We start from the raw sequence: 12,514 nt of genomic DNA on the forward strand, positions 1-12,514 counted from the left end.
ATCCGAAGCCAGGAGCTTCCTCCGGGTCTCCCATGCAGGTGCAGGGGCCCAAGGACTTGGACTATCTTCTACTGCTTTCCCAAGTCACAGCAGAGAGCTGGATCAGAAGTGGAGCAGCCAGGACCTTAATCAGCACCCATCTGGGATGCTGGCACTATAGGCAGTGGCTTCACCTGCTACATCACAGTGCTGGCCCCTGGTGTATTATTTTAATATGATGTTGGGTACAATTCCACAGTGTTTCATGTAATTTGCTTATATCCACATATATAAATGAAATGGACTGGTTATTTTCTTTTCTGGTACTTGTTATATGATTTATAATCCAGTTTACACTAGCCTCATAAATTAAGATTTTAATTTAATTTTTTTTTTTATTTGACAGGTAGAGGTATAGACATAGAGACAAAGAGAAAGGTCTTCCTTCCATTGGTTCACTCTCAAAATGGCCGCTATGACCAGCACTGTGCCAATCCAAAGCCAGGAGCCAGGTGCTTCCTCCTGGTCTCCCATGCGGGTGCAGGGGCCCAAGCACTTGGGCCATCCTCCGCTGCCCTCCCGGGCCACAGCAGAGGGCTGGACTGGAAGAGGAGCAACCAGGACTAGAACCCGGTGCCCATATGGGATGCCGGCACCACAGGCAGAGGATTAGCCAAGTGAGCCATGGCGCCGGCCCCAAGATTTTATTCTTTAAAAAAACAAAAACAAAACAAAACAAAAAAACTGGTAGTTAGGACACAACTTGACTGGGGACAGTTAATCTTCTTGCCACTGAGCCACGTGGTCCTTGTAGGTGGTCTTTGTTATCAACATGGAGAAACCTAGCCGTCCCTGGCTCTTGTAAGTTGTAGATCCTGGGCTTCCAATGTAAAGTTAAAGTAGCTTTTTTCTGCTCAATTCTTTCCTACATCAGTCCTAGCTGATTTCCAAATTTGCAGTATAAAACACTACAACTACACTCATGTGAATTTCTTACTACTGAGCTCAAGTTCAATTTTTATTAAGCGTATAACAGGTCCATTGTGTAGTTAAGTTTTATTTTTACTATTTGATTGAATGAGTGCTCACTTATGTAGTTTGCTGTTTGAATAACATAGGTAGGTGCTCCGAAGTTTTAAAGAAAGTGAACATTTCTCAGAGATGTCTGTCTCTGGCCGACTTCAGCTGAGTCACAGGAACTCCACAGAAAGTCTTCAGATGCCCTGACGTTTACATGGAGGGTCTTGCTCCTGCTCATGTAGGGGCCGGGGGAAATTTGTATTCTGTCATCAGGGAGAGAGAAGCCAGCTTGGCACCAATGTGGGTGGCAACTTGACAACTGGGCTTTGCCAGCACGCTCTGTGTGGGTTCCATTGTGAGGCCAAGAAAAACTATCAAGGCTGAGCTTTCCTTAAAGGGTCCTGGAGCCTGGTGACTCTACAGCCTGTGGAATTTACTAAACCCTGACATCAATTCAGTTGAAAATTCTAGCACCAAGCTCTCTCTACCCACTCTCACCTTCACCAGTCTATCTCTGCATCTCTTACAGTCCCTCTCTGGCCCATATATCCCAACTTAGACACCAAACTCCCAACTCATGATTGGAGCCACTCTCATGTGACTTCACTTCCAAATTATGTTCTTATATACACAATGTTCAACATTTGTAGACATCAAAAAGATCAAGAGAGACCATGCAAGTGGAAGGCAAGTGAATCTCCAGACATATGCGAGATCCTAAATTACCTGATTATGCTTAGAAGTTGATTTTAAAATAAAAAATCGTGAGGAGGTAGAGCCGGACAGAGGGTGCATAAGGTGCTGTGGGGGCTGGAGTTTGGTGCAGTGGTTAACATGCTGCTGGCGATGCACCTCCTGATCAGTGCCTGGGTTCAAGTCCCAACTCCACTCCAGATTCCAGCTTCTTGTTAAATATATACCCCGAGAGACAGCAGGCGATGGCTGAAGTCCTTGGGTTCCTGCCACCTACTTGGAGACCCAGCTTGACTTCTGGACTCCTGATTTCAGCCTGGCACTGAGCCAGCTTAGTGAACACTTGGGGAGTGAACTAGTGGATGGAAGATCTTTCTCTTTCTCACTCCCTCTCTGTCCCTCTCCACTTTTCAAATAAATAACATAAAAAAGTACCCTCTGGCAATTGTCTCCATATAGACACACAAAATTGAAAAGCTACCCATTCAGCAAGTCACCTTACAAGAGCCAAGAGAGCCAGGCAAAAACCACCCTGCCTTTTGTATTAAAACAAATGAACAAAAAACAGTGTGGGGGCCAGCGCCATGGCTCACTAGGCTAATCCTCTTCCTGCAGCGCTGGCACCCCTGGTTCTAGTCCCAGTCAGGGCACCGAATTCTGTCCCGGTTGCTCCTCTTCCAGTCCAGCTCTCTGCTGTGGCCCAGGAAAGCAGTGGAGGATGGCCCAAGTCCTTGGGCCCTGCACACCATGGGAGACCAGGAGGAAGCACCTAGCTCCTGGCTTCAGATCAGCACGGTGCACCGGCTGCAGCGCACCGGCCACAGCGGCCACTGGGGGGTGAACCAACGGAAAAGGAAGACCTTTCTCTCCGTCTCTCTCTCACTGTCCACTCTGCCTATCAAAAAAAAAAAAAAAACAATGTGGGTCAGAGCCCCACAGCCCCTGCCCCAAGCCAGTACCTGAAGACTGAATCTTTGGACTCTCCTTAACCAGGAGGCCAGGGGACTGCCTCCGTTATCCCTCCCCCAGCCTCTGGGGAAAAACTCCAGCCTCGGGGACTAGGGCTGGAAAGGTGGCTTAGGACATTGCCTGGGATCTCAGATGGGGACCTGCTGGTGAGACTCGGCATCTGAGGAAGCCCAAGGGCATCTGCCCCCAGGCTAGTGCTTGCAGATCGAGCCTCTAGATCTTCCCCAGCACCAGAGACCTGTGCCCCGGTGGGAGCCAGTTATTTTGGCAGGTATCGCCACCAGCCTTGTGTGGGTGTGGCATGTCTCCCTGAGGCTGTGCAGGGTCTGGTGCCTGTAAGAGCCACACGTGTCACACTTTAGTGTCAGCCTGGACTGCCTTTACTGTCTGCACTCCTCCCACCTTGGGCAGACAAACTGCAGGACTGTGTCTCTGTACTTGGTGCTGAGCTGGTAAAACCCAACATTGGGAAGGTTCTGGCAGTACCCATCCTGAAGCTGGTGCCGGTGGACACAGCCTCTGTACCTATCCCAGTACCAAGTGGGTTTCTATGGTCCCAGTTGATCAGAATTATATCCCAGAAAGCATCACCTTGGTTGCATGGTTCTTGGGCCATGAGTACACCTCAGCAGTAGGCAGTCCATAGAAGTGTAGGCTTTGGTCCTACCCTGTGCTGTGAGGCCTTGGTGGGCCCTGGGCTCTGGGTGTAATCTAGCAATGTAGTATTTGTAGCCACAAGCCTGGATATCTGGGTCCATCCCAGGTCCCAGGACAAAGCTTACAGAGATTCACTACCATTTTCATATACTTCTCCAGTTCATTGTGAACATCAACCGCAGATTTGGGACAAGTCTGGGATTTGGTCATCCTTTAGCACTAAAACAGCAACAAAATATAAAGAGCAGAAATGGTACACCTTGACTTGGGCTCCATCTACTGCTGAAAAAGCAGACAAGTCTACAGGTTTGGAGAAAATAAGAAGACTGCTTAGAATTTCTGGAAGGATAGTCACAAACAAAGCCAGAGTAGAGGAACTGGAGAAAGATACTCAGTCCTTCAATGCACAGATGACGTCGTTTGCAAATGAATATCATGGATTTTCAGGGAACAGTGACTTCAACTAACAAAATAAGGTACCAGAAACCAACCAGACAGCAACTAATATTGGAAAATTCTCAGAAACAAAATTGCTGTTTAAGGAAACACAGTGAACTTCACTAGTTCACAGAGAACTAATTAAGTAGTCCTAACACAGAAGAGACTTAACAGAAAGCTGGATCATTTTTTTAAATAAAACCTTGAACTGAAAAGTACACTAAATGAAATAAAAAACGTGATGGAAGAAATCAGTAGAAGAGTAGATGAAACAAAGTATTAGTGAACTGGGAGATAGATTGTTTGAAAAAAAAATAGAGGAGAAAAAATAAAGAATTGAGAGGAATGAAGAAAGATTATGGGAACTTTAGGACAGCATTAAAGGCAAGTATTTGAATTATTGAGGTTCAAAAGGACTTGGGCATGTCAAGGGGGTAGAAGTGTATTCAAAGAGAAATTGTCCAAACAGAGAGAAAAATGAAACCAAACAGGTATAGGAAGATGAGAAGTTATTGGTCAGATTCAAGTTGACCAAGTCTACCCCAATATGCACTGTACTCAAACTCTCCAAGGTTAAAGACAAGGGATTCTCAAAGCTGCAGGAAAAAAACAAACAGCACATTAAATGGTCCCCATTGCTCTGAAAACTTCTCAGCAGAAACCTCACAGGCCAGGAGTACATGGGACGAGACCTGCACAGAACTGAAGGAAAATACTGTCAAACCAGGAATACTGTACCCTTTAGATATGAAAAGACACGCTCAGAAAAACAAACCTGAGAGAAGTTATCACTACTAGAAGCTTCTTAGAGGAAATGCTAGAGTTCTTCAAACTGAAAGAGACACTAATGAATAAGGAGAAACTATGAAAAGGTTGAAAACTCACTAGTAAGAATAACAATATAGACAAATTCAGAATTCTCTAGTATTATAAACATGGTGCATAAACCATTCATCTTAACACTAGAACACAAGTAATAAAAATAACACTACATAAATAGATTAAGAGAGAAAGCAACATAGAAAGATGTAAAATGGAGGCTGGTGCTATGGCAGAGCAGGTAAAGCCACTGCCTGCAGCCCCAGCATCCCACGTGGGTGCTGGTTTGAGGGCCAGCTGCTCCACTTCCAGATCTAGCTCCCTGCTAACGTGCCTGGGAAAGAAGTGAAGGTTGGCCCAACTCCTTGGGCCCCTGCATCCATGTAGAGACCCAGAATAAGCTCTTGGCTCCTGGCTTCAGATTGGCCCAACTCCAGCCATTCTGGCCGTTTGGGGAGTGGAAAACATTTCTCTTTGCCTTTGTCTCTCTGTAACTCTGCCTTTCAAATAAATACATCTCATAAAAATGTTAAAAAAGAAATAAAGTTAAAAGAAAGATGTAAAATGAGACATCAAAAATTCAAAATGTAGGGCCGGCGCCGTGGCTCAACAGGCTAATCCTCCGCCTTGCGACGCCAGCACACCGGGTTCTAGTCCCAGTCGGGGCACCGATTCTGTCCCGGTTGCCCCTCTTCCAGGCCAGCTCTCTGCTGTGGCCAGGGAGTGCAGTGGAGGATGGCCCAAGTGCTTGGGCCCTGCACCCGCATGGGAGACCAGGAGAAGCACCTGGCTCCTGCCATCGGAACAGCGCGGTGCGCCGGCCACAGCGCGCTACCGCGGCGGCCATTGGAGGGTGAACCAACGGCAAAAGGAAGACCTTTCTCTCTGTCTCTCTCTCACTGTCCAGTCTGCCTGTCAAAAAAAAAAAAAAAAAAAAAAATTCAAAATGTAAGGAGGAATGGAGTGCAAGGATAGGGTTCTTTATCAATTTTTTAAATTTTTGTTGTTGTTTCTTCCCCTATCTTCACAATGAATGTTATTATCATTTCAAAAAAAGCTGTCATAACCAGAAGATATTTCTGTTAAGCCTCATGACAACTACAAAGCAAAAACAGACGATACACAAAAAATAAGCTAGGAATCAAAACGTGCTACTAGAGAAAAATCACTTAGCCACAAAGGAAGATCTGTAAGGAGAAAGACAGGAACTACAGTAAAACTAAAACAAGTAATGAAATGGCATAAGTAAAGAATTTCTCTCTCAATAATAACCTTAAATATAAATGGATTAAAGTTTCCAATTAAAAGACAGTGATCCGATGCATTTAACAAACAAGGCCCAACAACATGCTGCTTAAAATAAATTTACTTCATTTCTAAGGACATGAATAGACTAGTAGTGAAACGATGGACTAAGATATTCCACCCAAATGGAACCAAAAAAAAAAAAAAAAAAAAAAAAAAAAAACAAAAAACACAGATCATATAAATCAGATTTATACCAGATAAAATAGATTTTAAAAAGTAGTAAGAAGAGGCAAGGAAGATCATCATATAGTGATAAAGAATAACAATTATCCTATAGGCAAATATTGGAGCACCCAAATATATGAAACAAACATTAATATACTTAAAGGGAGAGACATATGCCAAAAAATAGTAGGCAACTTTAACACTGCATTTTCGCTAATGGAAAGGAAAAAAAAGACAAAGTTAAACTGAGCCCTGGATCAAATGAGCCTAATAGACTTCTGTGGAACAGTCCATTGAACAGTGGCAGAATACACATTGTTCAATAACACATGGCACTCTCTCGGTTAGATCATATAATAGGTTACAAAGTCACCAAGTTAAAAAAAAATAGAAACCATATCAAGTATCTTTTCTAACAATATAATAAAACTAGAAATAAATGAGAAAAAGTTTGAAAACTATATAAATACATGAAAACTGCTTATTCCTGAACAGTCAATGAATTAAAGAAAATAAGAAGGGAATTTTAGAATTTCTTGAAATTAAAGAAATGGCAACTCGGCAAACCCAAACCAATTGGATACAGCAAAAGCAGTACTAAGAGAGGTGTATAGCAATCATTGCATACGTCACAAAAGCAGAAAGGTCTCAATAATTTATTGTTGGCCTCAGTGCCAAGCTCACCCGGAGGCTCCTTCCCCACAGATGTCGGGAGAGAACTATTTTTATCATGGACAAACCAAATCGTCTAGCCAGAAACCTCCCAGTGGATCTTAGATCTCATCTGGATGCTTTCATAAAGAGAAGGAGCTCACTTAGTGCCAGAGCTCTCAGGTGGTAGCAATCAACCTTGGCCGTGCTGTAGGATCACCCAGAAGTGTTTAAAATAGGAGTACCAAGAACAATCCCAGAGGAATTACATCAGAATTTTTGATGATTGATCAGGTACTGATTCATCAAGAGGTTAAGATACTAAAGTCTTAACAGATTTTCAAAGTACAAACAAATATGAAATTAAGAACAGCTTTGGACAGAAGATTTTCCTAACAGTGGAAGATACTGACTGCGTTACCCGAAATTGCTAGGAGGCACTTAGACCTTTCTCATTGAGGGCTCTTGCTAATACAGGCTGAGAAGTGATCACCCTGGAGAGACCACGAAGATTCTACCAGCTGTTGCTGCCCCTGCTGCCTTCAGAAGACAGAAGTTCAAGCGCCTCATGGTGTCCCAACTGGATATGCAACTCAGACCCAGCATCCATTTCTGCCCAAGTTTAAAATTCAAAATGAGAAGAAAGAGGATGTGCTACCAATTTGTGGTCCATTTAGTGTAACTGCTTTGGAGATGTTGATTTTGAGATTAAATCTCTTGAAGAACAAAGCGTGACTGGGCTTTTCAGAGGGGCATTTACAGATGCTGATAACCGGCATCCAGTACCCTTCGGATCTGGATATGAAAATGAAAGCCGTGGTGCTTGGTGCTTGTTTCCTCATTGACTTCATGTTTTTTGCGAACTGTGGAGGCCTGGAGCCAATATAGGTGTATGGTAGTGGATTAATCAAAGTCTCTTCAGAAAACATGTAATTTGTATATTGATTGGGATAATCTGATGAATGTGAATTAAGCTGTGATGTCTGGAGCTCTGGTTGTATGATTTTACTTTTCTAGAGTTTATTGTCCATATCACTAGCTTTTAAATGTTTTTATATGTTACAGCAATGTGTACTTTGAGTTTATGAGAAAGAACACAGGCATTTTTGCATTTAGAAATGACACTTTTTATGAAAATTTGTCTTGGATTATAAAATCTGATTTATTTTCCCTTTGACAAATCAGTTAAAACCTTATTAAAGCAGCCAATATAAAATTATAAATCCTTACATTAAATCTAGTTGTAATTTATTTCACTTCAAAGCTAATGTCATTTTGCAAATACTGTATATTCAAAAAGTTAAAAAATAAATTCTGTTCTAGTAACACTCAATATCCATATTACCAAAGAAAACTTAAATGTATTTTTGGATTTTCAGGAACCTATTGTATATCAAATGTTTATATTGACAGGATGATAAGTTACCAATTTTATATGGTTTTCACTGAACAAAGAAAGATGTAATTCTTTCCAAAAGGACATATTTGAAGACTTACTTGCTCTAAAATTGGGTATTTTTAAAATTTCTGAAGTTACTATTTACAGATGAGATATTTAGCATCTGTATCATTCCTAGAACATAGTAATTGTATTACTCAGATATTAAATATAACAGTATATTTCTTCAGATAGTATACATTTCAAAAATACTTTTACTTACAATAATCAAACATCTGAAACAAAAACGTATTAGTATATTCCTCCCCTTTATTAGAATTACCTCACCTTCCATTAAACAACTCTTATGTTGTTAAACTCACTTCAGATGTGCCAAGTGTATCTTTACATTCACAATAAAATATCACTGCTTACTGTTTGCTATTCTGACTTGCTCATGAATTCTTCCTCTGAAGTCAAGAACCTTGGTTCTTGGTTCTTCTAGGCAATGGGTACTTGTTGTCTGGTGCCAGGACAAATGCCTGTATTTTTTCTTTTTCTTTTTTTTAACTTTTGATTGTTTCCCCTGCTCTGCAGAAGCTCCCTATGTTGCTATGCTATTTGTCTTGTCCTGCTTTGGTTGCCTGTGCTTTTGGGATATTAACGATAAAATCTGCAATGTATGAAGACATTAAGACAGCACAAATGAGTTTTGGAAGCTATTGGAAAATTACTATCTTAATTTTTCCTTAGCATGTGTCAATGACAACTTCATAGAATAGTTGTGATTTTCTTTTCAAGTTTGTTTCTACTGTTTCCTAATAATAATGCAGGGGTATTTTAAAAAGATTTTAAAAATGTATATTATATAAAAGCTTTACATGGATTTCATAATGCTTTTGCACCAGAATAAACATTTTTTAATTCTAGTTTAGCAAATTTATTGAGATGCCCTCATATTTAGCTTATCAAATAAAGTTTGTAATTTGAGGAAAAAATAATCTATTGTTGTACCTCAAAGAACTAGAAAAATCAGCAAATCATATTCAAAATCAGTAGATAGGAAAAAAAAACAAAACTCAGGGCCGAAATAAAAGAAGAAAAAAAATCAATAAAATGAACTGATTGTTTAAAGATAAAATTGACAAACAGACTAACAGACTCAAATAAAATCAGAAATGAAAGGGGAAACACAGTAACTGATATCACAGAAATACAAAACATCATTAGAGGTTATTTATTTTAAGATTTATTTATTTGAAAGGCAGAGTGGGGGCAGGAGGGAGGGAGAGAGAGAGAGAAAGAGAGAATCTTCCATTCACTGGTTCACTCCCCAAAAGGCCACAATGGCTGGAGCTGGGCCAATCTGAAGCCAAGAGCCAAGAGCTTTTTTTGGGTCTCTCACTCAGGTACAGAGGCTCAAGCACTTGGGCCATCTTCCAGTGCTTTCGGAGGCCATAGCAGAGAGCTGACTAAGAAGAGGAGCAGCCAGGACATGAACCAGCGCCCATATGGGATGCCGGCGCCACAGGTGGAGGCAGCACCTACTATCCCACAGTGTCAACCCCAAGTTTGTTTTATGCCAAAAAATTTGATAGCCTAGAAGAAATGGGCAATTCTTCAACATAGTCCTTACAAAGTTTCAATCATGAATGGAATTCTTACACCAATAGCGATCAGTGAGATTGAATCAATAAACATTTCCTATCAAAGAACAGTCCAGGACCAGATGTTTTCACTGCTGAATTCCACCTTAATTTCTCATATTTCAAAAATAGAATCCTTCCAAACTCATCTTACAAGGTCAGCATTATCCTTATGCCAAAACCAGACAAAAATTCAATAAAAATAAAGATTACAAGTCAACATCCTAGAAGAAAAAAAAATTTAACAAACTGCATCCAACAGCACAGTAAAAATATTATTTTTTTTTTATTTTTTTAAAGGCAGAGTGGACAGTGAGAGAGAGAGAGACAGAGAGAAAGGTGTTCCTTTTCCGTTGGTTCACCCTCCAATGGCCGCCACTGCTGGCGCGCTGCAACCGGCGCACCGTGTCGATCCGAAGCCAGGAACCAGGTGCTTCTCCTGGTCTCCCATGGGGTGCAGGGCCCAAGCACTTGGGCCATCCTCCACTGCACTCCCGGGCCACAGCAGAGAGCTGGCCTGGAAGAGGGGCAACCGGGACAGAATCCGGCGCCCCGACTGGGACTAGAACCCGGTGTGCCGGCGCCGCAAGGCGGAGGATTAGCCTATTGAGCCGCGGCGCCGGCCTTAAAAATATTATTCATTACAAGCCAATAGCATTCATCCCAGGGATGCAAAGATGATTCAACATACAAAAGTCAAAGAATGTAATTCACCATACGAACAGAACAAATGGCATACATCATATGGTATCAATAGACGCAGAAAGGCAGCTAGTAGATCCCAGCATCCCTTCAGGATACGAACGCAGAATGAATTAAATATACAAGGGATGTACTCAACACAATAAAGGTGCTATACAAGCTGCCAACAGCTAGCATGAATGGGGAAAAGCTCAAGCTTTCTAAGATCTGGAACAAGACCTGGATGCCTATTTTCACTGTTTTTATTCAACATTAAACTGGAATGCTCAGCTAGAGCAATTAAGTAAGAGAAAGGAACAAAGGGTAGCATATGTCACCATAGATAATATGATCTTATACACAGAAGATCTCAAAGATCACATGGAAAAACTATTGAAACTAATGAGTTCAGCCGGCGCCGTGGCTTAACAGGCTAATCCTCCGCCTTGCGGCACTGGCACACCGGTTCTAGTCCCGGTCGGGGAGCCGGATTCTGTCCCAGTTGCCCCTCTTCCAGGCCAGCTCTCTGCTGTGGCCAGGGAGTGCAGTGGAGGATGGCCCAAGTGCTTGTGCCCTTCACTCCATGGGAGACCAGGAGAAGCACCTAGCTCCTGCCTTTGGATCAGCGCAGTGCGCCGGCCGCAGCACGCCAGCTGCAGCGGCCAATGGAGGGTGAACCAATGGCAAAGGAAGACCTTTCTGTCTCTCTCACTGTCCATTCTGCCTGTTAAAAATTTTAAAAAAAAAAAAGAAAAAAGAAAAAAGAAACTAATGAGTTCAGCAAAGTTGCTGGATACAAAGTCAACACACAAAAATCAGCGGCATTGTTATGTACCAGTAGCAAATTATCTGGAAAATAAATCAAGAAAGTAAGCCCATGTCCAAATAGCTACAAAGAAATAACAAAATACCTATGAATAAATTTAACCAAAGAGGTAAAAGATCTCTACAATGAAAACTATAAAACATTGATGAAAGTAATTGAAAAGGACGCAAAGAAATGGAAAGATATCCTGTGCTCATGGTTGAAAGAATCTGTATTATTAAAGTATTCATACTCCTCAAAGTGACTTATAGATTCAATGCAATCCCTATCAAAATACCAGTGCCATTTTTGTGGAACTAGAGAAATATTGCTGGGGGCAGTGCTGTAGCATTGTGAGTAAACCTACAGCACCGGCATCCCATGAGGGTGCCAGTTCAAGTACCAGCTGCTCCACTTCTGATCCAGCTCCCTGCCTGGGAAAACAGCGGAAGACTGCCCAAGTGCTTGGGTCCCTGCACCCACGTGGGAGACCCGGAAGAGGCTCCTGGCTTCAGAACATCCCAGCTCTAGTCATTGTGGCCATTTGGTGATTGAACCAAGAGATGGAAAATCTCTCTCTCTCCCTGCCTCTCAAATAAATCTTTTAAAAAAGAAAAACATTGCTAAGATTAGTTTGGAGCTATAAGATTCAGAATGGCCAAAGCAAATCTTGAGCAAGAACAAAGCAGGAGGCATTATACAACCTGACATTAAAATATATTACTATGCTACTGTAATTAAAACAGCAAGGTATTGGTATAAAAACGAGTACCTAGTACAATAGTACGGAATAGGGCTTCTGGAAGTAAACACATCTACAGCCAGGTGACCTTTGACAAAGGTGTTAAGAACATACATTGGAGAAAGGAGTCTTCACTAAATGCTGCCGGGGAAAGAGTATCTAAATGCAGAATAATCTATTGGACTCCTCTCGCTCATCAGGTATAAAAAAAAAAAATCAACTCAAAGTGAATTAAAGATCTAAATGTAAGACTGAAACTATGAAACTACTAGAAGAAAAGTTCGGGTAAATGTTTCAGGATATTGAAATGGGCAAGGATTTTTTGGGTTAGACTCCAAATGCAGAATATATAAGGAAGCAGCCAGAATATATAAGGAATATATATCTATTAATATTAATATTGTATATATACAACCAGAATATATAAGGAACCCAAATAACTTATAGAAAAAATACATGGCTAACCCAATTTTAAAAATGGATGGTAAACAAAAACAGATATTTCTCAAAGGAAGCACTATAAGAGGACAACAGATACATGAGAAAGTATTCAACATCATGAA

At 41.4% G+C, this 12,514-nt stretch overlaps 1 pseudogene; it reads left to right on the forward strand.

The window, feature by feature from the left end:
- The first annotated feature begins 811 nt into the window (after positions 1 to 811).
- On the forward strand, positions 812 to 7,587 carry LOC133762040 (phospholipid scramblase 1-like; annotated as a pseudogene).
- The last annotated feature ends 4,927 nt before the right edge of the window (positions 7,588 to 12,514 follow it).

The sequence above is a fragment of the Lepus europaeus genome, chromosome 6 (assembly GCF_033115175.1).
Source record: "Lepus europaeus isolate LE1 chromosome 6, mLepTim1.pri, whole genome shotgun sequence".
NCBI classification, from domain to species: domain Eukaryota; kingdom Metazoa; phylum Chordata; class Mammalia; order Lagomorpha; family Leporidae; genus Lepus; species Lepus europaeus.